This window comes from Schistocerca americana, chromosome 1 (genome assembly GCF_021461395.2).
Source record: "Schistocerca americana isolate TAMUIC-IGC-003095 chromosome 1, iqSchAmer2.1, whole genome shotgun sequence".
Classification (NCBI taxonomy): Eukaryota; Metazoa; Arthropoda; class Insecta; order Orthoptera; family Acrididae; genus Schistocerca; species Schistocerca americana.
The window spans coordinates 1,226,098,338-1,226,126,274 of NC_060119.1; positions in this window are offsets into that span (position 1 = coordinate 1,226,098,338).

Below are 27,937 nucleotides of genomic sequence, written 5' to 3' on the forward strand. Positions count from 1 at the left end.
GTAACAGGGATAGACCTTCTTATCAGCTGTTCGGATTAGTTCGCATGGTTTTCTTATCAGCGAGGCTTCCACAAAGACTATGAAGCCTGACGCAGGTTTGAACCGTCGTCCTCCCGAATGGGAGTCCACTGTGCTAATCTCTGCGGTGCCTCCACAACGAGTGACAAGGCTTGGATACGGGGAAAATGACTTTTTAAATCTCTACGAGTCCAATCTATGCTGTCTGTATTTAGTTTCTCGTGTAGGAGATGAAGTAATATCTTTACCCACTTTATAACCCTCAAAATTTCCAGTATCTCGAAGCAGCAGACTAAAACTGAGTGTAGGGCCAGGTCTCCAATCTTCGCCATTTGCCTTTTGCAGGCAACTTGTCTAACGACTTTGTTAGTTTTTTAACTTAAAAAAATTGCTGTTTTACTTTCTTCAGGATCTCTTCCCCTACCTTGCGAACTTCATACAACTTCTCCTGCATACCTAGGAGAGTAACATTCAGTGTAAGGAAGAAAGGATTTGGCGGAGAAATGTGTCAGTCACAGTCCACGGGACTGCTTCCAGAACGAATTATATCTCTACAGCAGAAATTACGCTGATCTCAAACTTTCTGATAGATTGAAGCTGTGTGCCGTGCAGGGGCTCAAACCTGGAATGTCATCGGTTGGCTGATGGTTGATTTGCGGGAGGGGACCAGACAGTGAGGTCATCGAATTAGGGAAGCATAGGGAAGGAAGCCGGCCACGCACTTACAATGGAAACATCCCGCCAATTGCCTGAAGCGATTTAGGGAAGTCACGGAAAACCTAAATCAGGATGGCCGGACCCGGGTTTGAACTGTTGTGCGAGTCTTTTGTGCTAACCACTGCTCCACATCACCCGGTGAAAAGGTCTTTGGATAGCTCAGCCAGCAAAAGGCGAAAATCTCAGGTTCGAATTCCGGCATTGCACACAGTTTTCACCTGTCAGGAAGTTTCAAATCAGCGGACACTCCATTGCAGAGGGAAATTCATTCTTGAAGATTAAAATTATCACCAATCCTGTACACCCAATAAATGACCTGTAGAAATGGGAAATGTTGTAATTTCTTAGACTTTCCAGGCGATTTGATGACATCTCGTAGAAATCGGGTTTTCTGCCGGATATCAGCGTCTTCCAAACACGATATTTCGACGTCATTACTTGACGTATTCATCAGGTGTTCCCAGAGACTGTGGCATAAAGTTGGCGATGTGAGCTAGCAGTCTCCCGTGAATCTCACCTGAAAATGTCTGAATGGTTGTCAGCCGAAATGCCGTGGCAAGAAGTCGACGTCCGGCTCCATTCCCGGAACTTCATGGATACTTTTAAGGCTGGGAAAATTTCAAGAATCGTAAATGGAGTTTATTGGCTTTTACTTAAGGGGGGTAGGACGTCAAACGGGCCGACTTGGAGCAGGAGAGGCACCAAAGGAGATTTTAATTTCCAGTGCCTATACTTTTACAAATAAATTCATAAAACTTTGTCAGAATGACCAGGAAGGATTCAGGATTGACACTCATAGCAGTGTAAGTTCAAAAACATAACAAAATAATTTTTTTTACATGTGAAATTTCATCATTTTTTCACTTACTATTGGCTGCATTTGTTGCTATAGGTACATTTTTCTTCACAAGTAAGAGATATTCTTTGATGAATTTTGCACAGCATACAAATAATACTTGCAGGTGTATGAAACTCTAGAATTTTCGAAATCTATTAAAAACTATGGTAAAAATAGAGATAATTAACCACAAAATTTGATTTTTTCTAAGCATAAAGCGTAAAACGTAACAGCTCATTCATTTTTTCATAAATTAAATAGATTCTAGAGTTTCAGACACCTGTATGTATGGTTTGTATGCTGTGCAAAATTTATCGAACAGTCTCTCTTACTTATGAAGAAAAGTGTACCTATAGCAACAAATGCAGCCAATAGTACGTGAAAAAATGATGAAATTTCACATGTAAAAAAATTTATTTTGTTATGTTTTTGAACTTCCGCTGCTATGAGTGTGAATCCTGAATCCTTCCTGGTCATACTGACAAAGTTGTATGAATTTATTTGTAAAAGTTTAGGCACTGGAAATTAAAATGTCCTGTGGTGTCTCTCCTGCTCCAAGTCGACCCGTTGGACGTCCTACCCCCCCTTAAACTCTGCAACTACATTTCGTTCAGTGTATACCATCTACTGTTAGCAACTGGGTCCATGTGTACCTTCCGAGCACAAACTACTCTCGCCTAGATGATGTTCAAATGGCTCTGAGCAGTATGGGACTTAACATCTATGGTCATCAGTCCCCTAGAACTTAGAGCTACTTAAACCTAACTAACCTAAGGACACCACACAACACCCAGTCATCATCGCCTAGATGACCTGAAAAAGATTAATTAGAATACAGCTCCCGCAGACGGGAATGTTCAGAGCCTATCGTTCTGGCAGAGCAACAGTATTGATGACTAAGGATCACTCACTCCCGATTTCATACAAGCAACATTTAAATTACTACCTCCGCCCCACAGGGTCTACAGCTCTCTTCCTATACCTCATCAGGGCCACAGTCCGACTCCTCGATTTTACAAGCTCCAGGCAGCTGCGCAAAATTTGTTCTTAATTTTAGTCCTTTCTGCCAAAAACTTTAGGAACTGAAATCAGCATTTTCATTCGCCGTTTCGTGCTCTTGCTAACACCTCGGGGCCAGCGTGAAGATGCGCCGAGTAACATCGCTGCCGCGTCGTCAATGTTCGCACTTCTGGCGCTACGAGCTGCGCAAGAGCAATTACGCGAAGCGTTGGCCCTCCGAATTAATCGGAAACGTTTACTGACGGACCGGATTAATTCTCTGCCCTGCTACACTATCAAATCAGTCTAAATAAGGGTCGCCAGTCTCGCTTTGTCCCGGCAGGCAAAGTCAATAACCAACACCCTTGTTGATATCTACACTGAAGCGCCAAAGAAACTGGCATAGACATGCGTATTCAAATACAGAGATATATAAACAGGCAGAATACGGAGCTGCAGTCGGGAAAACCCTATACAAGACTTCATAAGAAACGTGATAAAACAGACATAAACAGTTACCGTCCAGTTTCCTTACTGATATTTTTTTTTTCAGAATATTCGGAAAAGTAAAGTATTCATGAGTAGTTGCATAATTAACTGAAAACAATTTACTTTGCGTATTACAGTTTGGATCCAAGAAAAGTCGCTCGACTGAGAATGCTGTTTATACATTCATTCAACAAACAGTAAAAGCCTTAAATAATAAAATGTTGGCAGTTGGTATTTCTCTGAATCTTTACGAGACATTTGTTGTGTGGATCATGATGCTCTCTTAGAAAAACTCACATTTTATGTGACTGGTGGCTTTGTACACAGTTGGTTTGAATCATACTTGACAAACACAATAGAAAAGGTTGTGCCGAGCAATTCAGACAGTGTGCGAAGGGCAGAAAAATATGCTGATGGGGGGAAAAAATCACAAAGGGAGTGACACAGGATTCAATTTTGGGTCCACTCCTATTCCTTAAATACCTTAACACTCAACAAGCAATACGATATAAGTATTATAATAGATCCATTAGAGAGAAATTAAGGAAAGAGTTGGTAAATAATATTTCCCAAAGTTTTAATACATGGTTCTTTGAAAATGGACTCTTCCTAAATTTTGAAAAAACTTATTACATTCCATTCTGTGGAACAAACAGAGTCATAACGATAACTGATGTAGCACAAGAGCAGGAGTCAATAAATAGGGCAGAATACCACAAATTTTTGGGTGTACATACTGATGAAAAAATGAACTGGAAGAAGCATATCACTGAGTTTCCCAAACAATTAAGTCCAGTTATTTTTGTTCTTCGTATAATAGCTAATCTTGGAGACAGTCGTATCAACCTCCTGACATATTTTGCATATTTGCCCTCAATTATGTAACAAGGAATAATGTGCTGGGGTAACTCATCACTGTACTGATTGGAGAAAAGCGAGCAGTAAGATAAATTGGTTCAAATGGCTCTGAGCACTATGGGACTTAACATCTGAGGCCATCAGTCCCCTACACTTAGAACTACTTAAACCTAACTAATCTAAGGACAGCACACACATCCATGCCCGAGGCAGGATTCGAACCTGCGACCGCAGCAGCAGCGCGGTTCCGGACTGAAGCGCCTAGAACCGCTCGAACACAACGGCCGGCGAGTAGTAAGAACTATATTGTATGTTGATCTCTTCAAGGAGCTAGTCATGTTAAGGGCGCCGTCAAAGTGCATATATTTGTTAATTAAATTAGTCATAATTAATCCATAACAATTTGAGAAGAACAATGATGTACATAACTACAATGCTTGAGAGAAAAATGAACTTTATTACCCACTGTTAGAGCTATCAGTGGCTGAGAGAAAAGTTCGATATGCAGCAACGAAAATTTTTCGTCATTTGCCCGATAAAATAAAGTATCTAACAGGTAACAAATGGAGTTTTAAATCTAACATAAAAATCAGTTCTCCTGAACAATTCTACATCTACATCTACATTTACACTCCGCAAGCCACCCAACGGTGTGTGGCGGAGGGCAATTTACGTGCCACTGTCATTACCTCCCTTTCCTGTTCCAGTCGCGTATGGTTCGCGGGAAGAACGACTGTCTGAAAGCCTCCGTGCGCGCTCTAATCTCTCTAATTTTACATTCGTGAACTCCTCGGGAGGTATAAGTAGGGGGAAGCAATATATTCGATACCTCATCCAGAAACGCACCCTCTCGAAATCTGGCGAGCAAGCTAAACAGCGATGCAGAGCGCCTCTCTTGCAGAGTCTGCCACTTGAGTTTGCTAAACACTCCGTAACGCTATCACGGTTACCAAATAACCCTGTGACGAAACGCGCCGCTCTTCTTTGGATCTTCTCTATCTCCTCCGTCAACCCGGATCCCACACTGATGAGCAATACTCAAGTATAGATCGAACGAGTGTTTTGTAAGCCACCTCCTTTGTTGATGGACTACATTTTCTAAGGACTCTCCCAATGAATCTCAACCTGACACCCGCCTCACCAACAATTAATTTTATATGATCATTCCACTTCAAATCCTTCCGCACGCATACTCCCAGATATTTTACAGAAGTAACTGCTACCAGTGTTTGTTCCGCTATCATATAATCATACAATAAGGGATCCTTCTTTCTATGTATTCGCAATACATTACATTTGTCTATGTTAAGGGTCAGTTGCCACTCCCTGCACCAAGTGCCTATCCGCTGCAGATCTTCCTGCATTTCGCTACAATTTTCTAATGCTGCAACTTCTCTGTATACTACAGCATCATCCGCGAAAAGCCGCATGGGACTTCCGACACTATCTACTAGGTCATTTATATATATTGTGAAAAGCAATGGTCCCATAACACTCCCCTGTGGCACGCCAGAGGTTACTTTAACATCTGTAGACGTCTCTCCATTGATAACAACATGCTGTGTTCTGTTTGCTAAAAACTCTTCAATCCAGCCACGCAGCTGGTCTGATATTCCGTAGGCTCTTACTTTGTTTATCAGGCGACAGTGCGGAACTGTATCGAACGCCTTCCGGAAGTCAAGAAAAATAGCATCTACCTGGGAGCCTGTATCTAATATTTTCTGGCTCTGTTTCCGGAATCCATGTTGATTCCTACATAGTAGATTCTGGGTTTCCAAAAACGACATGATACTCGAGCAAAAAACATGTTCTAAAATTCTACAACAATTCCTTATATTCCAGGCAAGCATTTCGATTTAAGAACAGGTAACATGAAAAATCGTCTATTTTAAGGTGTACTGCATGAGAACAGCTAAGAAATAATGTGATAAATAATTTTAATACAAAAGATGCTTACATATCCTGTGAACCAACTCGTTCCACTTCATTTTCATAAAAGAATCGTTCCGATTATCTACGGAACATGTAACTAACCAATTATGTTGTTCTGTTGTCGCCATCTCTATGCACTCGAGTAGTTAACGAATCAGCATGCAAGTGTGATGGCTGCGTCACAGAGATCCCTACCGTCAACAATGTGAACTTGTAAAGTTAAACTTTCACTACCGTAAACTTTACGTGCCCATGTATGTCTCAAAATTCACCCTAACTTTTTATGTGCATGCGTCTAGAAGATACAGGCTCGTGAAATTGTATGATTCTTTTTGAGATACCTTTATTTTGTTTAGGTAGTGTGTGGAACTGTTTATCAGTTATCGTGTCCCACAACCAGACGCTTATTTCAAGGAATTAGATTAGGAATTGAGGCACTTCAAGTAGTAAATGAGTTTTGCTATTTGGGGAGCAAAATAACTGATGATGGTCGAAGTAGAGAGGATATAAAATGTGGACTGGCAACGGCAAGGAAAGCGTTTCTGAAGAAGAGAAATTTGTTAACATCGAGTATAGATTTAAGTGTCAGGAAGTCGTTTCTGAAAGTATTTGTATTGAGTGTAGGCATGTATGGAAGTGAAACATAGACGATAAATAGTTTGGACAACAATCGAAAATTGTACTGAAATGCAGCAGGATCTCCAGCGAATTGACGAATGGTGCAGGGAATGGCAATTCAATCTCAATGTAGCAAAGTGTAATGTGCTGCGAATACATAGAAAGATAGATCCCTTATCATTTAGCTACAAAATAGCAGGTCAGCAACTGGAAGCAGTTAATTCCATACATTATCTGGGAGTACGCATTAGAAGTGATTTAAAATGGAATGATCATATAAAGTTGATTGTCGGTAAAGCAGATGCCAGACTGAGATTAATTGGAAGAATCCTAAGGAAATGCAATCCGAAAACAAAGGAAGTAGGTTACAGTACGCTTGTTCTCCCACTGCTTGAATACTGCTCAGCAGTGTGGGATCCGTACCAGATAGGGTTGATAGAAGAGATAGAGAGGATCCAACGGAGAGCTGCGCGCTTCGTTACAGGTTCATTTAGTAATCGCCAAAGCGTTACGGAGATGACATATAAACCGCAGTGGAAGACTTTGCAGGAGAGACGCTCAGAAGCTCGGTACGGGTTGTTTCGAGAACATACCTTCACCGAAGAGTCAAGCTGTATATTGCTCCCTCCTACGTATATCTCGCGAAGAGACCATGAGGATAAAATCAGAGAGATTAGAGCCCACACAGAAGCATACCGACAATCCTTCTTTCCACGAACAATACGAGACTGGAATAGAAGGGAGAACCGATAGAGGTTCTCAGGGTACCCTCCGCCACACACCGTCTGGTGGCTTGCGGAGTATGGATGTAGATGTAGAGAATAGAAGCTTTCTGAATGTGGTGCTACAGAAGAATGCTGAAGATTAGATGGGTAGATCACATAACTAATGAGGAGGTATTGAATAGAATTGGGGAAAAGAGGAGTTTGTGGCACAACTTGACAATAAGAAGGAACCGGTTGGTAGGACATGTTCTGAGACATCAAGGGATCACAAATTTAGCATTGGAGGGCAGCGTGGAGGGCACAAATCGTAGAGGGAGACCAAGAGATGAATACACTAAACAGATTCAGAAGGATGTAGGTTGCAGTAGGTACTGGGGGATGAAGGACCTTGCACAGGATAGAGTAGCATGGAGAGCTGCATCAAACCAGTGTCAGGGCTGAAGACCACAACGATTAACAACAACGGCCATCTGAGGATGAAACTGCGACAAATGGAAAGAACGGCTTTCTTTTACACCTGAAATAAAACGGCAACTGTGGTTAGTAACTGTTTTCTCTTCAGTGCAACGAGAAATACTACCGATGGCTACAGTGTGTCGCCTCGGAAACACGTCTCTGTACCGCTACGTGACTGCCGACACGTCCGCTGTTTTGTCAGCGATAGGCGCCGACTGCAGACACGGAACTTCTCACTCGCTTTGCCGCCATTTGCATTCGCTCATGGACGGCTCTTACGGATTTTATAGGCATTGTGCGCCGCGAGTTATGTGACACCTCCCAGCATCGCGCGCCCTTGGCTTGTTTGCCTTCACAGCTCGGCTGCCTCACAACTGCGGGAACCGATCGGCTGGACGGAGCAGTGACACACCTGCTTAGTATTCGCCAATGTGACACTTGCGATTTTACGCTGAGATTAACTTCACTCTTCGGTGTAATGCTTCATAGAGTTCCCATTTAGTAGATTCCGTAGTTGACTAAGGACTCTAAAATCTCTACAAAATACCCATGTTTTCCCAGGAAGTCAACTGAGAAATTTCAAAGTAGTGCCTCTGTAAGTGATACAAACTTGCGAGTGACGTCGTGCACTTACTAAACTTAATACAATGAGACTTTCAGCTACACCCACATACACAGAGTTTCATGGCTGGAAAAACATTTAAGCTAAGTGAAGTCGCTGCGGCAACTGTAGACGATTAATGTCGGACCTAAACACTATCTGTCAAAAGTGTGCGGACGCCTTCTGGTGGATATTAATATGGTGTACGTCCACCTTTCGCCTTTATAACGGCTTACACTTTGCTGGGGACAGTTTCTGTATTTCTATGGAGGAATAGAGGCCCATTTTTCTTCAAGAACAGGAGCGAGAGAAGGCAGTGGCGTTGGAAGAGGTGGTCTGGAGCGAATTCGAGTATCTAATCTATACAAAAGGTGTTCCATTGTGTCCAGATTAGGATTCTGGACAGACCAGTCCATTTCAGGAATGTTAATATCCACAATCCATCGCCTTACAGATGATACGAGGTATTTCTTCAAGATGATACAAACAACCATCGTCTCCGAACTATTCCTCTACTGTGAACAGCACACAATGTTGAAAATGTGTTCACGCCCTTTCGCCTTTAGTGTTTTCGGCAAAAAGGAATACAAACGTCTCGTCATGAGGTCGATAGGAAGTGCAAAATGGCTAAGCAGGGATGGCTAGAAGACAAATGTAAGGATGTAGAGGCGCATATCACTAGGGATAAGGTAGTTACTGCCTACAGGAAAATTAAAGAGACCTTTGGAGAAAAGAGAACCACTTGTATGAATATCAAGAGCTCTGATGGCAACCCACTTCTAAGCAAAGAAGGGAAAGCAGAAAGGTGGAAGGAGTATATAGAGGGTCTATACAAGGGCGATGTTCTTGACGACAATATTACAGAAATGGAAGAGGAGGTAGATGAAGATGAAATAAGAGATATAATACTGCGTGAAGAATTTGACAGAGCACTGAAAGACGTAAGTCGAAACAAGGCCCCGGGAGTAGACAACATTCCATTTGAACTACTGACAGCCTTGGGAGAGCCAGGCCCAACAAAACTCTACCATCTAGTGAGCAATGTGTATGATACGGGCGAAATACCCTCAGACTTCAAGAAGAAAATAATAATTCCAATCCCAAAGAAAGCAGGTGTTGACAGATGTGAAAATTACCGAACTATTAGTTTAATAAGCCACAGCTGCAAAATACTAACACGAATTCTTTACAGCCGAATGGAAAAACTTCTAGAAGCCGACATCGGGGAAGATCAGTTTGGATTCCGTAGAAATATTGGAACACCTGAGGCAATACTAACCCTACGACTTATCTTAGAAAATAGATTAAGGAAAGGCAAACCTATGTTCCTAGCATTTGTAGACTTAGAGAAAGCTTTTGACAATGTTGACTGGAATACTCTCTTTCAAATTCTGAAGGTGGCAGGGGTAAATACAGGAAGCGAAAGGCTATTTACAATTTGTACAGAAACCAGATGGCAGTTATAAGAGTCGAGGGGCATGAAAGGGAAGCAGTGGTTTGGAAATGAGTGAGACAGGGTTGTACCCTCTCCCCGATTTTATTCAATCTGTATATTGAGCAAGCAGTAAAGAAAACAAAAGAAAAATTCGGAGTAGGTATTAAAAATCCATGGAGAAGAAATAAAAACGTTGAGGTTCGCCGATGACATTTTAATTCTGTCAGAGACAGCAAAGGACCTGGAAGAGCAGCTGAACGGAATGGGCAGTGTCTTGAAAGGAGGATAGAAGATGAACATCAACAGAAGCAAAACGAGGATAATGGAATGTAGTCGAATTAAATCGGGTGATGCTACGGGAATTAGATTAGGAAACGAGAGTCTTAAAGAAGTAAAGGAGTTTTGCTGTCTGGGGAGTAAATTAACTGTTGGTGGTCGAAGTAGAGAGAGTCCGCAGCTCGTGGTCGTGCGGTAGCGTTCTCGCTTCCCACGCCCGGGTTCCCGGGTTCGATTCCCGGCGGGGTCAGGGATTTTCTCTGCGTCGTGATGACTGGGTGTTGTGTGTTGTCCTTAGGTTAGTTAGGTTTAAGTAGTTCTAAGTTCTAGGGGACTGATGACCATAGCTGTTAAGTCCCATAGTGCTCAGAGCCATTTGAATCATTTGAAGTAGAGAGGATTTAAAATGTAGACTGGCAATGGCAAGGAAAGCGTTTCTCAAGAAGAGAAATTTGTTAACATCGAGTATAGATTTAAGTGTGAGGAACTCGTTTCTGAAAGTATTTGTATGGAATGTAGCCATGTATGGAAGTGAAACGTGCACGAAAATAGTTTAGACAAGAAGAGAATAGAAGTTTTCGAAATGTGGTGCTACAGAAGAATGCTGAAGATTAAACGGGTAGATCACATAAATAATGAGGAGGTACTGAATACAATTGGTGAGAAGAGAAATTTGTAGGACAACTTGACTAGAAGAAGGGATCGGTAGGTAGGACTTGATCTCAGGCATAAAGGGATCACCATTTAGTATTGGAGGGCAGCGTGGAGGGTAAAAATCGTAGAGGGAGACCAAGAGATGAATACACTGAACAGATTCAGAAAGATGTAGGTTGCAGTAGGTACTGGGAGATGAAGAAGCTTGCACAGTTTAGAGTAGCATGGAGAGCTGCATCAAACCAGTCTCTGGACTGAAGACCACAACAACAACAACAACAAGGACAATAAGGGATCACACCCTAAGCACGAAAAACACGCCCATATAATATTACGACCTGGTCCGTGCGTCACTTTTGCCACTACACATGACGCCTAGCAACGGCCTCCAAGCATTCGCCAGTCCTAAGCCCTTCCATACGATTGCCACCCGTACAGGGATAATCGAACAACGCAGAGGTTGGCTGTAATAAATCGCATGAAATCAGCGGAAGGGAATACTCGTGCGTTCCAAAGTGCTTCCAGTAGTCCAGCCAGCTCAATGGCTGTGCGTAGAGAGTCAAAAAGAATGGATTACGATGGTCGAGCAGATTATTTTTCTGCAATACGTGCTAAGTAGCGCTTCAACTATCGGGTCCAAAGGAACGGTTCATCAAGATGAACAGAACGAGCGAGGAACGAATTCTAAGGAACGGTCTTTCATAGTTCACATCGGTGGCGGCTTTCTACTTATAGTTCCTGGAAAAGGGAAACGGTCGGTTTCGTTCCCGCAACGGCACGTCGTCCGGTCTCGCTCCAGCCTCGGTCCCGTTCCCGTCTGTCTCGGTCTCGGTCTCACTCGGCCGGACTCATCCTTCTTCGCGTGGCCACTCGTCGCAGTTCCACTGCCGACTGCTCATACACTCCTGGAAATGGAAAAAAGAACACATTGACACCGGTGTATCAGACCCACCATACTTGCTCCGGACACTGCGAGAGGGCTGTACAAGTAATGATCACACACACGGCACAGCGGACACACCAGGAACCGCGGTGTTGGCCGTCGAATGGCGCTAGCTGCGCAGCATTTGTGCACCGCCGCCGTCAGTGTCAGCCAGTTTGCCGTGGCATACGGAGCTCCATCGCAGTCTTTAACACTGGTAGCATGCCGCGACAGCGTGGACGTGAACCGTATGTGCAGTTGACGGACTTTGAGCGAGGGCGTATAGTGGGCATGCGGGAGGCCGGGTGGACGTACCGCCGAATTGCTCAACACGTGCGGCGTGAGGTCTCCACAGTACATCGATGTTGTCGCCAGTGGTCGGCGGAAGGTGCACGTGCCCGTCGACCTGGGACCGCACCGCAGCGACGCACGGATGCACGCCAAGACCGTAGGATCCTACGCAGAGCCGTAGGGGACCGCACCGCCACTTCCCAGCAAATTAGGGACACTGTTGCTCCTGGGGTATCGGCGAGGACCATTCGCAACCGTCTCCATGAAGCTGAGCTACGGTCCCGCACACCGTTAGGCCGTCTTCCGCTCACGCCCCAACATCGTGCAGCCCGCCTCCAGTGGTGTCGCGACAGGCGTGAATGGAGGGACGAATGGAGACGTGTCGTCTTCAGCGATGAGAGTCGCTTCTGCCTTGGTGCCAATGATGGTCGTACGCGTGTTTGGCGCCGTGCAGGTGAGCGCCACAATCAGGACTGCATTCGACCGAGGCACACAGGGCCAACACCCGGCATCATGGTGTGGGGAGCGATCTCCTACACTGGCCGTACACCACTGGTGATCGTCGAGGGGACACTGAATAGTGCACGGTACATCCAAACCGTCATCGAACCCATCGTTCTACCATTCCTAGACCGGCAAGGGAACTTGCTGTTCCAACAGGACAATGCACGTCCGCATGTATCCCGTGCCACCCAACGTGCTCTAGAAGGTGTAAGTCAACTACCCTGGCCAGCAAGATCTCCGGATCTGTCCCCCATTGATCATGTTTGGGACTGGATGAAGCGTCGTCTCACGCGGTCTGCACGTCCAGCACGAACGCTGGTCCAGCTGAGGCGCCAGGTGGAAATGGCATGGCAAGCCGTTCCACAGGACTACATCCAGCATCTCTACGATCGTCTCCATGGGAGAATAGCAGCCTGCATTGCTGCGAAAGGTGGATATACACTGTACTAGTGCCGACATTGTGCATGCTCTGTTGCCTGTGTCTATGTGCCTGTGGTTCTGTCAGTGTGATCATGTGATGTATCTGACCCCAGGAATGTGTCAATAAAGTTTCCCCTTCCTGGGACAATGAATTCACGGTGTTCTTATTTCAATTTCCAGGAGTGTAGTTAGTTCAGCATCGAGTTGTTGTTCGTTTCGTTCGCTCCGCACGCCCATTCTAGATCTGTTTCACACGTTTTTTGAACTCTGAACTTCCGGTTCTTTTCGTATTTTATTCAGCGTCCATGACCAGTAATTAAAATGTATTTTATAATGACGTAAATTGCATAAAAATTACGTGCTTTGTAAAATACATACATCATTTCAGGTAACAAAATGGCATATCAGCTTACTTCACTATCCCGATAAACAGCAGACTAAATACTTGCAAAAAGGCAACATTGTTTTGCTGTTAGACATGCAAAGCAAGTCGGCATGGCACACACTAGAGGCCATTTTCCTACTTGTTTTGATCCAAGGTAAAAGAGCATGTACATTGTTATGGAAGGCAGACCGACTTACAACCAAATGAAGCCCGCGCTCCATAATCGAGTGTCTCGTGTCACATTTTGTAAAGAAAATATGATAAGAACGAGATTTTCACTCTGCAGCGGAGTGTGTGTTGGTATGAAACTTCCAGACAGATTGAAACTGTATGCCGGACAGAGACTTGAACTCGGGACCGCTGCCTTTCCCGGGAAAGTGCTCTACCATCTGAGATACCCAAGAACACAGTTTTAATCTTCCAGGAAATCACATATCAGCGCACACTCCTCTGCAGAGTGAAAATCTCATTCTGGAGACATCCCCCAGGCTATGGCTAAGCCATGTCTCCGCAATATCTTTTCTTCCAGGAGTGCTAGTTCTGCAAGGTTCGCAGTAGAGCTTCTGTGAAGTTTGGAAGGGAGGAGACGAGGTACTGGCAGAACTGAAGCTGTGAGGACGGGTCGTGAGTCGTGCTTGAGTAGCTCAGTTGGTAGAGCACTTGCCCGCGAAAAGCGAAGGTCCCGAGTTCCAGTCTCGGTCCGGCACGCAGTTTTAATCTGACAAGAAGTTTCAGAATATGATAACTTCTACAATATTATTTCAGTGGTACAGGGTGGCGCACGAAAAATCGGCCCCAAGCCGTTGTCGCCCACCAAGCGTCATCTATTGTTACGTAGTTGTTGTTTGCATTAGTTTATTTGTTATGTCTTCACTGCCTAATTATTACATATTTATCTATTCTGCACGTAGCGGTCAACGAATCGTGCCTAATTGGCGAGCAGTCTGTACTCGGGGCCGGTTTCTCGTGCGCCACCTCATATTATTTCACAGCGATCAGCGACATAACGCTGCAGTTGGCTAAATGAGAGGTTTTGCAGAATCATGAAAGTTACAAATGTGTGCGAATTCTGTTATGAAGGAAAACTCTATACTCCAGGGGGGGGGGGGGGGGGGGAGACAAGTGCCCCCCACTGGCACCGTTCATCTTCAGTCCCTAAGCTACTAATTTTCAATTTTTCGTAAGAACCATATACCAAGCACAAATGAACGGTGAACGAGTAAAAATGAACAGTTCCCAAAGAAGAGCGATCACCAGTGAACTAGTTCCCAAGGGTGAACCAGTTTGCCCATCTCGAATGCAAAGAGTGACGCTGCTGGATAGTGTATGTCTAGAAAAGAGTGATTTGGAGTGATGAATCACACTGGACAGGTTGGGGATCCAATGGAATGGCTTGGGTTTGGTGAATGACAGGTAAATGTTAACTGCCATATGCGCAGTGCCGGCGGTGTGGTGCGGAGCATGTGCTGTTGCTGTATGGGTGTGTTTTTCGTGATTAGGTTGAGGTCCCCTTATTGTGCTTAAGAAAATGCCAGATACGGAAGGATGTGAACACATTTTAGAGCGTTATGTACTGCTTCCAGTAGAGGAACAGTTCGGTGACAATGACTGTTTGCATTAGCCTGATAAAGCACCATTTAATGAACCAATTTCATTGACGCAGTGGTTTATTTGCCAATAACGTTCCTGAAATGAGCTGGCTGACCCGGAGTCCCGAACTGAACCAAACTGGGCATCCTTGGGATGAGTTACAACGTCAATTTCGCTCTAGACCCCAGCGTCTCCCAGTGTTTCTGGAGGGTATTCCTTAGGTTATTTGCAACAAAAAATGTAGGTAAAGTAATGGGATCAGATCCATAATTAAGGAGCTACAGTAATTGAAAAACTCAGAAAATTGAAACAAAACATTTATTGTAGGATTTCACTATAAAAAATGCACATAATAATTAATTTAAACCCTTTTGTAGCAGTCTCTTGCATTCAGAGTGGATTTAAAGCAAGTGTTCAAAATTTCCTCCCTGCACTTGAAGGCAAAGATTCGCACGGGGGTGAACCGCTCGATTAGTATTTCGTAATTTCACATGCTCGTTTCTTACTGACGTTGCGGCATCGAAAGTGCGTTGTATCAATTCTTCTCGTGTTTCCAACTTAACTTCGTACGCGATGTCTTTCATCCACCACCAAATGGAGTAATCTAGGGGTGTTTCCAGAATGAGATTTTCACTCTGCAGCGGAGTGTGCGCTGATATGAAACTTCCTGGCAGATTAAAACTGTGTGCCCGACCGAGACTCGAAGTCGGGACCTTTGCCTTTCGCGGGCAAGTCCTCTACCAACTGAGCTACCGAAGCACGACTCACGCGCGGTACTCACAGCTTTACTTCTGCCAGTACCTCGTCTCCTACCTTCCAAACTTTACAGAAGCTCTCCTGCGAACCTTGCAGAACTAACACTCCTGAAAGAAAGGATATTGCGGAGACATGGCTTAGCCACAGCCTGGGGGATGTTTCCAGAATGAGATTTTCACTCTGCAGCGGAGTGTGCGCTGATATGAAACTTCCTGGCAGACGAAAACTGTGTGCCCGACAGAGACTCGAACTCGCAGGAGAGCTTCTGTAAAGTTTGGAAGGTAGGAGACGAGATACTGGCAGAAGTAAAGGTGTGAGTACCGGGCGTGGGTCGTGCTTCGGTAGCACAGATGGTAGAGCACTTGCCCGCGAAAGGCAAAGGTCCCGAGTTCGAGTCTCGGTCGGGCACACTGTTTTAATCTAGGGGTGTTAAATCTGGTGATCTGGCAGGCCAGTTGATAGGGCCCCCGCGACCTATCCATCGATGTGAGAATTGCTGATTAAGGTAAGCTGTTACCCAATGGTGGAAGTGTGCAGGTGCCCTGTCATGTTGGATGTACATGAGGCGTCTTGCTTCCAGAGGAACATCTTCAAGAAGCTGCGGTAAGTCTTCTCGTGAAAGTTACTGTACATCTGTCCATTTAAATATCCCGGGAGAACAAACGGCCCCAGTAACTGGTCACACGCAACACCACACCAGACATTGATACTGAATCTGCCTTGAAATTGAGATACTACCGTGTCATGGGGATTTTCGTCTGCGCAGACATGCATGCTATGCATGTTGTTCATGCAGTCTCTTGTAAAGGTTGCCTCATCACTGAACTTACCGAAGCGATAGATCCGCCAATTTCCATTTAACCAGTTTCAAAAGTGCAAACGGTTGGCACTATCATGTGACTCTAAATTGTAAACTTTCTCCACATGAAAAGGATACGGTCCATTCTCATGAAGAATCCTACTTACCTTAGATTGTGAGATGTTCAGTCGGGTAGCTAGGCGTCTTGTACTTGAACGAGGGCTGCGCTCTACTGAATAAAGAATGTTTTCCTCCTCTTGAACGTCACGATGTCTTTCGGAGTAGCCCGCATCTCGTGGTCGTGCGGTAGCGTTCTCGCTTCCCACGCCCGGGTTCCCGGGTTCGATTCCCGGCGGGGTCAGGGATTTTCTCTGCCTCGTGATGGCTGGGTGTTGTGTGCTGTCCTTAGGTTAGTTAGGTTTAAGTAGTTCTAAGTTCTAGGGGACTGATGACCTCAGACGTTAAGTCACATAGTGCTCAGAGCCATTTTTTTCTTCACTGAAATTAAGAACAAAGGTGGCAACGAAGAGGAATTCGATTTTTGAACGCAAGGAGTAGAGCGGATACGTGGAAAGAACACACTTAAGGCCTCTGTGAGAGAGAGGAACTGTCTGGTGACGCCACAGAGGAAGAAATGGGAGTAGGTATGGAAGACACAGGGGATACAGTAGTCGAGTTAGGTTTTAACAGAGCTCTGGAAGACTTGCGATCAAATCAGGCGGAAGACATTGACTAAATTCCTTCGGAATTTCTAAAAACTTTGGGAGAAGTGACAACCGAACAACTGTTCAAGATGGCTTGTAGAATGAAAGAGTCTGAAGACATACTGTAAAACTTTCCAAAAAAAATATCATGTACACCATCAATAAGGCAGCAACGACAGAATTAGTGCTAGAACTACCGCACAGCTATTTCTGAATCTCTTGCTGACAAGAATAGTATTTAGAATAATGGAAAAGGAAACGGAGGATCTGTTAGATGGCGATGAGTTTGGCTTTATACAATGTAAATGCACCAGAGAGGCAGTTCTGACGTCGCGATTGATAGTGGAAGCAAGACTAAATAAAAAAAAATCAAGAATTTTTCGTAGGAATTGTGGACCCAGACAAGGCGTTCGACAATTTTAAAAAGTTCAAGAAAATAGGTGTAAGCTATAGGCAATTATGAGTTAATGTATAATATGTACAAGAATCATAAGGAAAAATAAGAATGGAACACAAAGAAAGAAATAAGCGAATTAAAAAGTGATTGAGAAAAAGATCCAGTCTTTCACTCTACTGCTCAAGAGCTACTGAGAAGAAATGGCGATGGAAATAAAAGAAAGATACAGGAATGGGATTAAAATTCAGGTTGCTGTCAATGAAAAGAATCGCTGATGACATTGTTATACTCCGTGAAAGTGAGGATGAGATGCATCAATTGTTGAATGAAATCAACACTCATAATGGGCTTATGGGCGGATCAAAACTGTGTGCCAGACCGAGACTCGAAATGGGCACCTTGCTTTTCGCGGAAGCACAGCTGTGAGAAGTGATAGCGAATCGTGCTTGGGTAGTTCAGTCGGTAGATTACTTACCAGCAAATGCGAAAGGACCAAAAGCTCGAGTGGTGGTGGTGGTGTGTTGGGGCTTATGGGCGCTCAACATCGAGGTCATCAGCGCCCTGACACACATTAAAAGGAACGAATGTGGACAGACCTAAGAAAACTAAAGCACACACTCAAAGAAAGCAGGAAAAGAAGGAAAATGCTACCTAAGAAAGTAAAACCTAAGGAAAGGGGAAACATAGCAACAAGAATGTCACAGGAAATTGTTATTGGCTGCCCACTTACATAAAATATGGGCGAGCTTGTCACACAGTGAGCAAATTAAAATCCTCTCCCTAAAATCTTTGTAAAAACATTTGACAGGGCACAGAACTTTAAAACTTTAGCCACATTCGTCCGAGTGTTGCCTAAAATAGATGGCAGGTCCGCTGGGAAGTCAGCCGCAACCCGCTGGTCAAAAAATAAAACGCAATCCAATAAAACGTGGCGCACAGTGACCTGGACGCCGCAAGCACCACACATTGGAGGTTCCTCTCGCCGGAGCAGGAAGCCATGCGTCATAGGGCTGTGGCCTATTCGAAGCCGAGTGAGGAGAACCTCGTCCCGTCGATGGGGCTGAAAGGAAGTACACCACACACGCGTTGTGGGCTTGACTATACGGAGCTTATTGTCAGCCACTTCCAGCCACTCATCTTCCCACCGACGCATGACCCGTGAGCTCAACAGCGAGGTGAGTGCGTGCAAGGGGATAGCACACTGAGATACTTGTGGATCGAGACACGCCTCCTTGGCTGCGAGATCTGCCCTTTCATTCCCAGCAATGCCGACATGCCCCGAAACCCAGCAGAAAGCTACAACCTTCCCCAGTCGCTGCAGTCGGAGGAGGGCATCCTGGATGGACTGGACAATTTTGTCTGCCGCATACGAACGTTGCAATGAGTGAAGGGCACTGAGTGAATCGGAACAGACAAGAAATTTAGGAGAGAAAGAATGTCTCATGTGCTCCAGTGCCCGCAAGATCGCAAACAATTCTGCATCAAAGACAGTAAAAGTCTGAGGAAGTCGGACCTTGAAGACACGATATGGAAAAGCAACTGAGCAACCAACAGAATCCCCTTGTTTCGACCTATCCGTAAAAACAGCTACATAGTCGTGGTGCTCAGATGAAATGGCAGAAAATGCTGCATTAAAAACGGTGGCAGGAGTGCAGTCTCTCCTGTACTGCAATAAATCTAAAATCACTCCGGGCTTCTTCAGTAACCAGGGTGGCAGGCGGTTAAAACCTTGGATTTGGGGTTGTACAGACTCCACACCAAGGGACTCTAGTACACGTTGCACACGGATCCCAAACGGCAACGTAGCCCCGGGACGGCGGGAAAAAAGGCGGTCCAGAGGTGGATGGGCAACAAGATGGTGAGCAGGCGATCTGGGAGCTGCAAGAAACTTACAAGCCTGGCGAACCAGCAGGAGCTGCCGCCGGATGGTAAGTGGCGGTTCGCCAGACTCAGCACAGAGGCTGGGTACGGGACTGGTCCGATAAGCACCCGTGGCCAGTCGGATTCCAGCATGGTGGACAGCGTCAAGGATCCGCAAATAAGATGGCCTCGCTGACCCATATACTGTGCACCCATAGTCCAGCCGTGAACGCACAAAAGCTCCATAAAACTGAAGGAGACGCGCCCTGTCCGCGCCCCAAGACCTGTGGCTGAGGCACTTGAGGATGTTCAGTGCCTTCAGCGTTCTGGCTTTCAAGTCACGTAGGTGTGGCAGCCATGACAACCTGGAGTCAGACAGTGTGTTACCAACGCGGGTCCGAAAAAACCGCTGAGACAGGAAAGACCGAATGAAAATCGGGAGGCGGCCACGAAAGCCCCATTGATGCATTTATGCAAGAACACAGTGTCTCCAAGTAGTATCATATGCCTTACTGATATCAAAGAAGATACCAATACAGTGATGCTGACGGAGAAAAGCCTGCGGAATAGCCGCCTCTAGGAGGGTCAGGTTGTCGACCGTGGACCGAAATTTTCGGAATCCACACTGAAAGCGGCTAAGGAGATGTCTGGTCTCTAACAGCCAGACCAGACGCCGGTTAACCATCCGTTCCAGGGTCTTTCCGACACAGCTTGTCAAGGCGATACTACGATAACTACCTGGACATGTGCGGTCCTTTCCTGGTTTAAGGAGAGGGATGAGAATTGCCTCCCTCCACGAGGTGGGGAACACTCCTGTCTGCCATATGAGATTAAAACATTCGAGGAGGATTTCCTTTGACGCCGCTGGCAGATGTCGAAGCATGGAGTACCGGATGCGGTCGTAACCTGGTGCAGTGTCAGAAGTCTCAGTAAGTTCCGATTCAAGTTCCCACATGGAGAAAGGGGAATTGTAGGCCTCAGAGCTGTTCGAACGAAAGTCCAAGGTCGTTCGTTCGACAGTCGCACGGTAGCGACGAAACGCTGGATCCTGATTTGCAGTGGCAGTACTTTGTGCAAAATGCTCTGCCAGCGTCTGAGCAATGGCTCTGGGTGTCGTTTGGAGGCATCCCTGGTTCAGGACAGCAGCTATTGGTAAACGGCTATGTTTACCGGAAATCCTCCGGATGGCTTCCCATACTCTTGTGGAACAAGTGGAACGGTTGATGGAGTCCAGGAACTCCTGCCATGACCTTTTCTTGCTCTCTTTAATGACACTGCGTGCCCTGGCTCTCGCGATTCGAAAGGCGGTGAGATTGACCGCTGTTGGGCGGCATTTAAATCGGCGAAGAGCCGCACGCCTGTCCCGGATGGCGGAACGGCACTCTTCCGTCCACGAAGGCACAAGGCGCCGCTTAGGAGGGCCAGAAGACTGTGGTACGGACAGGTCAGCAGCATGATGGACCACAAGTGTGATGTGATCCACCCATTCCTGTACGTTATTGTGGCGGTCAAAGACAGCCAACCGAGTGAACAGTGGCCAGTTAGCCCTGCCAATCATCCACGATGGTGGCCACGGCTCCAGCAATACACCATCCAGGAGATGAATGCGGATAGGGAAGTGATCGCTGGAATGAAGGTCGTCAATGACCTCCCAGTGAACAGAGTCGGTGAGGGTTGGAGAGCAGGTTAATGGCTGAGAATGACCCTGTAGCAGTAGAGAAATGAGTCGGAGTACCTGTGTTGAGGATGCACAACACTTGAGATGTTAGGAGGCTCTCCAAAATTCGACCTCGAGCGCAAAGAGAAGTGGAGCCCCACAGGACATGATGGGCATTGAAGTCTCCCAGGAGAAGAAATGGGCGGGGGAGTTGGTCGATAAGATCTGTGAGAGCGTCTAAGGTCATTGCATCCAGAGGGGGTAAATAAAGGGAGCAAACGGTAAGCCTCCGAGGTGAATGAATTTCAACTGCAACTGCTTGCAGGTCAGTATCCAGGGGGAGGGCAGAGGAGTGGTGGTCATTATTGACAACCAAAGCGACTCCGCCTTTGGCCCTTTCTCCAGTCAGGTCATCTTTGCGATATGACGTATAGCCCCTTAGTACAGGAGCATCAGATGGTTTTAAATGCGTTTCCTGTAAACACAAGCACAGGGGGTGTTGCCGTGCTAGGAGGTTCAGTTCCTCCGCATGTGCCCGGAAACCATTCATATTCCACTGTATAATGGGAGCCATCTATCAGGGTGGGAGTACCTTCATTCTCACTTTCTGTTGGGGAGGAGAGCCCACAACAGGTGGAGGCTCAGTTTTGGGGCGAGATGATTGCCCCGGTCTGACATCAACCTCCATCGCCTCAGAAGAGGAGTCGAGAGAGACGTCAGAGAGTATGACATCCACATCAGGAGACTGTATAACTGCAGTCTCCTTTAGTGGGCGGGTCTTCACCTTTGTCTTTGGCTTCGATGTTCTGGCTTGAGGTGGCATTGGAGCCAAAACCTCAGAAGCAGCAGGGGGTGTAGCAGTGCTGGGCAGTGCACAAGACTGGACCCGGGAAGGGGCAGGAAGTTCCATGATGTCAGCTACCACGGCCTGGTCAGAAGGCCAGGGGGGAGCAGCAGGCTTCACAGGAACGGCAGCAGCACACGTACATTGACAAGCGCAGGTGCTAGTGCTGACAGTAGCAACCTCCGTTTGTGTAGCGGCATCGGTTTTCAAGACTGGTTGTTTGAGAACGGAAGAAAAGGAAGCAGCGAACGTGGGCGGCTGCATGGACTTGTAGATTTTCTTCTCCTCACCATACGGGATGCGTTTTATAGTTTTTAGTTCCTGGATCTTCCATTCCTCAAGGAAAACTCTGCATTCCCTACTCCACACAGGGTGATCCCCAGAGTAGTTGACACTCTTGGGAGGAGAGGAGCAACCAACTCCCTCATGGGTGGCTTTACCACAATTCCAGCAAGTGGCTTCCCCTCTACAGCCGAGAGTAGTGTGTCCAAAGTGTTGGCATTTAAAACACCGCATGGGGTTGGGGTAATAAGGCCGTACACTGAGACGTAGGAAACCTGCCTTCACATGCTCTGGCAATTTGGTGGTGTTAAATGTAAGGATAAATGAGTCAGTCTTTATGAGAGCACCATCCACCCGTTTCATAATGTGTTGCACGTCGACAATTCCTTCCCGGGACCATTCAGCCTTCAGTTCGTCTTGGGGAATGTCAACGAGATCTCTGCAAGTCACAACACCCTTGCTGTAGTTCAAGGTGTTGTGAAACTCAGTCTCTATCGCAAACTCCCCAAGAAATTGTGCCTTCTGAAGGTTCTGGACTTGCTGGAAGCTAGATGTTTCAGCCAACAAGGTGCCATTTCGCAAGCGCTTTACAGATTTTAATGTGCCAGCAATACCTTCTAAGCCCTTGTGTATATAAAATGGCGAAGCTTTTTCAAAAATCCCATCTTTTCTTTTAATTATGAGAAACACATTCTGCGAAGCAGTTTGCATTCTGTTACGAGTAACTGAATCAGGAGGACTGGCTACACGAGCCCTCTTGTTGGATTGGGTGTTAGAACCCACCAGCGGTCCACCCTTTCCGCTGGCAAGAGAAGAATAAAAGTTCGAGGGTTCCATCTCGGTCCCACGAGCAGCTAGGGAACTAGAAGTCCACCTAGACAGAGCCCCACGTGCCTAGGTAAGCCTTATACAACTGGGGCGGGGCAGGTGCCCCAGAGGTTGCCCGCTTGCGACTGTTCCACCCCAACAGCCATGCATCTTATAGGCGCGCAGCACACCGTAAGATTGAGGGGTTTTTATAGAGGTTTACCTTCCTCGCAATCCAGGCGATCAAGCCAAGATTACCATTCCCCGCAGCACACAACATTCCACCGCCGCGCCATGCGGTGGTCGCTGAAGCATGTCCGGGGGTTACGGTGACAGGAGACTGGCGGCGCTGACCAGTCCCCAGCTCAGGACCCCGGGGTCGCCAAGCCCGTACTCAGCAAATGAATGCTGAGCCCCTGGGGGCCAAAAGTTCGAGTCTGAGTCAGGTACACGGTTTTAATCTTCCAGGAAGTGTCGTATAAGCGCACACTCCGCTGCAGAGTGGAAATTCGTTCTGCAATATAAAAAATGACTTTCGAAGCCAGGAGGACATAAAAAGGAGACCAGCACAGGAAAAGAGACACTTCTACCCAAAGGAAGCCTACTAGTGCCATAAATCTCAATTTGGGGAAAAAATTACTGATAATGTACTTTTGATACACTATATTGTACAAAAGAGAATAATTAGCTGTACAACACCCATAAAAGAAGATAATCGAAGCATTTGTGATGTGGTACCGACGTTGAAAGTCAGATGGTGAACGTGTAGGCCTAAATACATGTATCTACATGTACATACATGTACGTACTATGTATGTACGTTCGTTACATTTCTCCTCCTGAACCACTGGACTGATTTCAACCACACTTGGTGCACATACCATTTACTGTCCTAAAAGAATCATTGTGGGGATGAGAATCATCCACCTATCAGAGGGCTGAGGGTGAAAAACTAGTGAACCCGACACGCCCAAAAACCAATATTTTGGTCTTCCCGTATTAGAGAATAGGAGTTTTTAAAGACTTTCAAGAAACTTTGCACAAAATTTCAAACCGTTAAGAAACTTTTTCTCGCTGACAATCCTCAAAAAATGATGAAAGGAGGAAAGTTTACCGCGTACTACATTTCGCTGTTCATGCAGTAAAACTGTTCGTGCAGTAAGACTGCCTCATGAAGCGTGACCTTTTAATTTTTTATTTCTTTACTACTAACAGTATTCGTGAGACGTTTTGCAGAACATGTTCACGTATACCGATGAATGTACCAGAAAAATTTCATCACGGTACGACTCTTTGTTCAGGAGACATAACGTCATAAACACTGAGTTGCGTGAAAAACTATCATATCGTCGTATTAAAATTATTACTTCTTTACTATTAATTTTATTCGCAACACATTTCGCAGACAGTATCCACATATGCTGCTGAATCTACCTAGAAAATATATCATTCAACCCCACATAGTTCAAAATATATGACGTCAGAAACATTGAGGTGCGTGAAAAATTGCCGCATCATGAGCGACGTTTTAATTTGCTACTTATTTGTTACCAAACCTATTCACAAAACATTTCATAGTGAGTAGCCACGTATAACACTGGATGTACCTGAAAAATCATTTCTTTGTTCGACTCATTGTTCGTAAGACGTCAGAAACACTGAGCTGCGTGAAAATGAACTGTAGGCTGAAATTCGCTAGACATACAGTAGAAGTAAGCGTACAGATACGCGTAAAATTTGTTAAATATTTGTGAAACATATTTGATATGTGCAAATGCGGGCAAATCTACAGGTACAGAGCTCATCCTCAATCGCCCTAACGATTTCAATCAAATATGATACACATAATAGTTATAAGTTGGAAAGAAATACTATAGTGGTAAGAACAATCAGCTTCATATTGTGATGAGCGTGATAAGGTGGTCACAGGAGGGCGGAGGAGAAGACAGAGAGACGGTGAGGGGGCTGGAGAAGATGGACGGAGGTAGGCGAGGAGGAAATGAGGGAGGAGGAGGGAAGAGAAGGAGACAGGGAGGAAGAGACAGACTAATAGAGGAGGAGGCGGAGATGAAAAACCAGAGGGCAGGAGGAAGTAGACAGTGAAATGGAAGAGGAGGAAATGAACGGGGACAGGAGGGATGAGTAGGTGGACATAGAGAGAGGGGGAGGGAGAAATGGACAGAGAAAGGGAGGAGGAGAAGTAGACTGACAAAGAGAAGGGAGGAGCTGGAATTAGAGGGGAGAGGAGGTGGTGAATAAAGGGGGGAGAGCAGATGCACAGAGATAAGTGGAGGAGGAGATTGAAAGACAGAGGGTCACGAGGAGATGGACAGAGAGTGGGGGATGGAGGAACTGGAACAGAGAGAGAGAGGGGGGGGGGGGGGGAGGAGGAGATCTGCTAATAGAAGAATGCAGTAAGCCTATACCCAGGCAACATCGTGTACTCATCTAGTAAGCTAATAAATGAGGAGCTTTGTTGTAGACTCGGTGAGGCGAGGAACGTGTGGAAAACACTGATAAGAGAGGTAGGCGACTATGGAACGTGTGTTAACACGTCACGGAATAACTTGCACTGAAGTAGAGGGAGCTGTGGAGGGTGCAACCTTTAAGGCATGACGCGTATTGGAACATATCCAACAAACAACTGAAGACGTTTCATGCAAGTGATACTATGAGATGAAGAAGTTGGCACAGGAGAGTCAGAACACTCGCCCAAAAAAAGAACTCTTCGCTTGGCCAAAGGCATTTGCGTGTTTCAAACTGTGTGCATCTCAGTCAGGTATGACAAGAAACGAACATGAGCTCGTGATTTTCGATGTCTCACATTACATATTGTTTCCCAACTGCCTTGCCGCGGTGGATACATCAGTTCCCCGCCGAAGTTCAGCACCATCAGACGTGTTTAGCAGTTGGATTGTTGCCGTGCCGTCTGCTGTTGGCATGCGGAGTCCACTCAGACCTTGTGAGGCGAATTGAGGAGCTACGTGATTGAGAATTAGCGGCTCCAAGTCACGAAAACTGTCGATGGACGAGCGAGGGGTGTGTTGAACCCACGGCCCTCCATATCCGCAACTGGTGACGCCTTTGGGCTGAAGATGACACGACGTCAGTTGTTTTGTTGGGCCTTCTGAGTCTTGCTCCGACGAGGTTTCTACACTTCCTACTGTTTGCTTTGACTGAAAAATAGTTACCTACAATGATTTCACTCTCTCACAAATTAAATCTTGTGTTGCACATACTTAAAACAAATTAAATAAAGGGAACGACGTGTAATAGAGATATAAATATACTGAAAAAAGATAAACAGTTTGGTGATGTAGCTTTGAGCGAAGTATTTGGCGCGAGACCGCTACGGTCGCAGGTTCGAATCCTGCCTTGGGCATGGATGTGTGTGATGTCCTTAGGTTAGTTAGGTTTAAGTAGTTCTAAGTTCTAGGGGACTGATGACCTCACACGTTGAGCCCCATATTGCTCAGAGCCATTTGAACCTTTTTTTAAAAGTATTTGACAAACGAAAACATGCGGAAATCAAAGATGCCAATTTCATTTCTGATTTACATTGATCACTTGTAGCTGAAGCCACTCTTTAGCTATCTGAATATTTATTAAGAAACGTGCGACCACAGGGCGCAGCTAACTAAATTAAATTCTTTCTTGGTAGGGCCAATGCAGCATGTTATTTTGGATTGAGAGCCATCGACGGATCAAGAACTAAGCTCGGGAGTGGCTCGGGAAAGTGCGCTGAGATCCTTTCCATTTACACTGTATTTTGATTACCTGGATGACGTTACTAATTGTTACCTCAGGTCTTGCAGTTATCTACAATGAAGTACCAACAGGAAAAAGCTACACAAATATACACTCATATCTTGATAATATTTTAGAGGGATGTGGAGATCGGTAAATTGATTTATATGTACACGAATTAAAACTACAGCACTTGAAAAAACGCAGAAATGTCATACTAAAAGACTACAATATAAGTGAGATGCATTTGATATTAGTCAGCAATTCGTTTGCGTATTAAATGAAACGAACGCCAGGGCTCAGTCATGGGTAAAACGAATGGCAAACTTGGGTACATCGGCAGAATACTGGAAAAATGCAGTCAGTTTGCAAAGGAGAATGTTTGTTGGTTAATTTGGGGGAAGGGGACCAGACAGAGCCGTCATGAATCCTATCGGATTAGGTAAGGGTGGGGAAGGAAGCCGGCCGTGCTCTTCCAAAGGAACCGTCCTAGCATTTGTCTGATGCGATTTAGGGAAATCACGGAAATCCTAAATCAGGATGGCCGGACGCGGTTTTGACATTGTCAGCCTTGAGATAAACGGTCTATTATAAATGTTTTACTTGTCTTAAGGACTGGAAAATTTGTGGTAAGGTCTTACGGGTCCAAACTGCTGAGGTCGTCGGTCCCTAAGCTTATACACTATTTAATCCAACTTAAACTAACTTACGCTAAGCACGACACACACGCTCATGCCCGAGGGAGGACTCGAACCTCCGACGGGGGCAGCCGCGCGAACCGTGACAAGGCGCCTCAGACCGCGCAGCTGAAAAACCAAGAAGCCAAGATGGCGTATGAAATCTTCTTTATTTGGATTGATTTTCGGCTAAAAATGTAGCCATCTTCAGATCATAAATCACTCTTGATTAGAGTTGGTGCTGTTATGTCTTCATTAAACTCTTTCTTAAAATGAAAACATCCATATATGACATTACTAAAAACAGCTTTTCGTCGTTCTCGATCAGTGTAAATGAATGATGGCCATAAAACCAAGGCGTTATATCGCTACAACTTAGTAACTGACACGATCAGTATTTACATCATTTCACAGCTCTGATCATCATACAGGTTGGGGCAAATAAAAGTGCCACGGACGGTTGGATACGATTGGACGTGGATGTATGCATATAACCACACCCCGTGACGCGCACACACCACATGTACGGCCCCCATGTGAACCACAACGATTCAGAGCGTAGTGGGGGCCGTATCATTATGAGCGGAGCAGTTCAAAGGGTTCTCACAGAGGAGCAGCAGGTGTCTGTTGTGGGAAGTTACTCGGCACAAAATAATGGAAACGGTGTGGTCGGTTGTTC